This window comes from Calidris pugnax, unplaced genomic scaffold, assembly GCF_001431845.1.
Source record: "Calidris pugnax isolate Ruff unplaced genomic scaffold, ASM143184v1 scaffold58, whole genome shotgun sequence".
Taxonomy (NCBI): Eukaryota; Metazoa; Chordata; class Aves; order Charadriiformes; family Scolopacidae; genus Calidris; species Calidris pugnax.
The window spans coordinates 8,963,787-8,968,260 of NW_015090868.1; positions in this window are offsets into that span (position 1 = coordinate 8,963,787).

Consider the following 4,474-nt stretch of genomic DNA (forward strand, 5'->3'; position numbering starts at 1 on the left):
GGTGGGTTGCGGGGCGGCGGACCCGCTCGGGGGGCTCTCCGGGGGGATGCTCGGAGCGTTGCCCCCCGGCCCGGCCATGTACGCGGGTCGCAAGAGGAGGAAGCCGGTGCCCCGGGTGGGAGGGATGGAGGGAGGGATGGAGGGAGGGATGGAGGGATGGAGGGATGGAAGGATGGAGGGATGGAGGGATGGATGGAGGGATGGAGGGATGGAGGGATGGAGGGAGGGATGGTGCGGCAGCGGGGGTGGGTTGCCCGCAGGGTCCCCCGCTCGCCCCGTGGCGTGTTGGGTGCCTTCTGTACCGTGTGTCTTCACCTACGTGTGTCGCCGGTAAGGGACAAACGGAGCCGGTTTTCAAGGAGAAGAGCCCGAGCCGCAGGGGGGGACTTTGCCTGCTCCGGGTTTTACCCTTGGGATGAAGCTCCTGCCCCACCGGCGGGGGAACACCAAGCCCTGCTTCACCTCCGCCTCACCGGCGGCTCAACCTTTGTTTGCTGCTTTTATTGCCCTTTTCCATCCCTCCTTCCAGCAGACACACACACACACACACACACGCACACACCCCCTCCCCAAATCCACATGCAAGTGGAGGAACACGGTGGGTCTCACCTGGCCGTTCCTTTAGAGCCACCACTAAGGAGGATGGCAAGGAAAAAAGGGAGCATAAGTTAAAAAAGCTGCGGAGGGGAGACTGCGGGAAGGAGGATTCCCTTCACTGCTCCTGCAGTATCCGGCCTCGCTCAGCTCCTCATTGCAGCTGCCAGTGGAAAAAAAAAAAAAAAAAAAAAAGAAAAAGGAAAAAAAAAAAGACCCATCCACAAACCCAACCCGTTTCTGTCCCACAGTGGCTGTTTTTATCCCGCTGTACACACACGTGACAGACAGAATATTGACATTCTTCTCCTCTCCCCCCCATCCCTCCCCCTGCAGAAATTAGGGTTCAAATTAGATGTCCCGGTGGCAGAAGTGTAAAATCTGGGAAGTTGGTACAAACTCTTCCAGATATTCTAACGGGGAGGGTGTGTGTGTGTGTGTATGATATTTGTTTTGTTGGTTTTTTTCCTGGATAAAATTGCCACCCATCTCCCCCGGCAGTAAATAGACATTCTGGATGTTCTTTTTCACTTCCAGGGAAAAAAAAAATAATAATAATACTCACAGCACTACAATAAACAAACAAGGAAATCACAAATGTGCTTAGAGAATAAACAGTTATTCAAGAATATTACTAGAATAAAGCATAGATTATATCCCTATTTCTCTTCAGGTGACAAGACGCAGGGATGTAAGGATTGCTTTTATCCTAAGTCGGTCAATGAATTTATGTAGATTTGTCATTTCGAACAGAGGGTACAAATCTTTCTTTGTGCAGCAACTCTGTAATTCTACCTTTGTCAACTGAAGACAATAAACTAGAAAGATTAATGTACATTTTGTCTTCAATAGTAAATCCTATTGTCAAACGTGGAGAACTTTTTATTCAAAGAATTGGATCAATAGTTGACTTTGTTTTGAAGCGTTTATTTAAGAAGCTACTTAAAAAGAATGGAGTTCATGCTCTTAACATCCTTAAAGGAATCTCTCAAAGGCAATTATTCTATTTGCCAATCTAGCGGTCACTGCCATGGAGCAACAAAAAGCATGAAAGCTGGATGTGGAAATCCCTTTGGGCTCAGGCAGCTCTTTCTCAATGGAAGAAGAACAGTAGGAAATTAAAAAGTGGAAAGCACTTTAAAAAAAGAAAAAAATCTATTTGAGTGCTTTAAACAGCTTGCTTTGAATAGGTGAAGCTTCATCTCCAACCAGGAAGCTTCAAGGTCAATGAAATGCAAATGACAGATGGGTTCCACGCCTGAGAGGGTGCCACCAACTGCAGGTAGCGTTCGGTGAGCAATATTTAAAAAGTTGACTGTCCGACTGTGATTTTAGCCTGTCATCTCTCAGTGTTCAGCGAGTATTCGCTCAGGAGAGCACAGAGTGTCTTCCACAGGAAGAAACTACTGTATTTTTGAAATATGGGAGATTCACAAAGATACTCCTTTACTAAGGATGGGCCTAAAACAACACTTGACAAAGTCAATGAGAAGACCCTCGGGGACTTCAGCAGAATTTAGTTTGATGCTTATACTCTAATACACTATCTGAAATTTCAACTGTTTCGCAGACCTTAAAAAGCCATTTATTTATGGGTAAACTGAGTTTCTTTTATTTTTATATCGATTCTAAGAGGAAGCACTGTCTAAAACCAGCAAAGCCTCTGCCAAGACTGATCATATCCTAGCATTTTATATCTGCTCCCATCAAAATGATCCACCTCAACAGGACTTTGACTTGACTGAGTCAAGCAAACAATGAATTTAGTGGCTACTTAATATATTGACTGTTCACCTGAGTTATGAAAGCAGAATATTATTTGGTGTTCTGGAGGCATAGCTGAGAAATAGACAAGAAGACCAGGAAGAAATAGCTAAAATTTAAAGAAAAAAAAAAAAAGCAACAAAAAAAAAAAAGGGAGAAAAAATAGGTATAACAACAGAAAGGAGAAAGGCGGAGAAAGCAAAGCTGTGTTTTCTAAAATTTCATCTTATGTTGTTTACTTGCCTTCATTTGGCTTCTTTCATCATTTAAATCCCTGTGATCTCACACTTGGCATTTGGGGTTTTAAAAGTGTTTCAAATTGAGATTGCTAAATAAAAAAAATAAAAAAAATGCAGCCCTCGCTGCCACCCACCAACACGGCTACAACCTTAAAACTCGCTTGCTTTGTTCTAATATAACGACCTTTTTTTCTGCCTGGACTCTTAAAATCCTACTTCTAAGGGCTTAGAGCTCTGCTAATATTACATGTAGCTGCTGATAGACATCCTGTGCAGGGTGTTGTGCTTCAGAAATGCCTCTAATGACCTCATCACAAAAATTAAATGTGTATATTAATATTTTCAAATATTCCAATCAGTCAAATCTGAGCAAGTTCTGTTTGAATATCAATAGAGACAGCTCATCGGTGAGAAGTTTCTCCCCAACAAACCCCAGGTTCTAGCCCCAGCCATTTTTATCTGCGCAACAGGCTTTTTACAAAAAAAAAAAAAAAAAAAAAAAAAAGATGGATTTTTCTGCCACAGCTGAAGAGGCAAGTTTGCACTCCTTTTTCAATTTCTTTTCAGGTACCTGAAATGCTTTTGATCACAATTTATAAATATGTCAGGCAACGCTGTGAGTAAACCAGCAAGAATATATCGGACGGTTTGAGCTTTAAAATCGTGTCAAAAATCATCTGCTGGCATATGGTATAAAGAACCAAGAATTCTACCGGAGTGCATGTTAAATTTATGGGTGAGTAACATTTAATATATTATGAAATCTTACCTAATTATTACAGTCTTATAAAGATTTAATGACTAGGTATTTCAGCTAGCCAGGATTTGGAATATTTTACTACTGTGAGCATCTCAAAGGCAAGAAAAGGTAGAAATTCTCCCTTTTTCAGTCTCAATAAGCAAAATGTTACATTTACCTTTGCATGTCCAAGGGCTAGTAGAGAATTCAGTCTTTGGCCTGTTCTCCAGCTTCTGTAAACAAAGATGAACATAGAGAACTGGTTAGGAGAAGTGTGCTAATGTTGCGTATTTTAAAAAATTGTACATCAATAAACGGATGTGGAAGAGGGAAAAAACATCATAAAGACTGGAAAAGAGAAAGCAAATCTGTAGCTTTTTAAGAAAATGTTGATACTCTCAGGCTGCTGTTGGAGGAAGATGGTTTTCTTCCCTTTAAATTAAGTCTTTATCAGTACATTTGAATAGTAAGTTTTGGGTCTGACCATCACCTACTTTTCCTGTTTGATTAGGGGAAGGTGGTTTCTTCTAAGGAAACACAACCACAGGTGGGGTTGGTGGCTTCCAGAGACAGGAGAAAGAGCAGCTTCCTTTGGTGGTGGGAGCTGTCTACAGTCTGTTTCTGTTCTGTTGACTAAAATCTACATCTTCTGACCTCATCACAGTCTACACCTTCCTCAAGAGGGACCTTGGAGGGGGAGATGTTGATCTCCTCTCTCTGGTGATGGGACACAAGGAAGTGGAATGAAGCTGCATCAGGGGAAGTTCAGGTTGGAGAAGGTCCTTCACCAAGAGGGTGGCTGGTCCTTGGAACAGGTTTCCCAGGGAAGTGGTCATGGCACCAAACCTCTCCGATGTCAAGAAGCATCTGGTCAATGCTCTTCCAAGAGGGACCTTGATGGGGGAGGTGTTGATCTCCTGTCTCTGGTGATGGGACACAAGGAAGTGGAATAGGGACCTTGGAGGGGGAGATGTTGATCTCCTCTCTCTGGTGATGGGACACAAGGAAGTGGAATGAAGCTGCATCAGGGGAAGTTCAGGTTGGAGAAGGTCCTTCACCAAGAGGGTGGCTGGTCCTTGGAACAGGTTTCCCAGGGAAGTGGTCATGGCACCAAACCTCTCCGATGTCAGAGAGCATC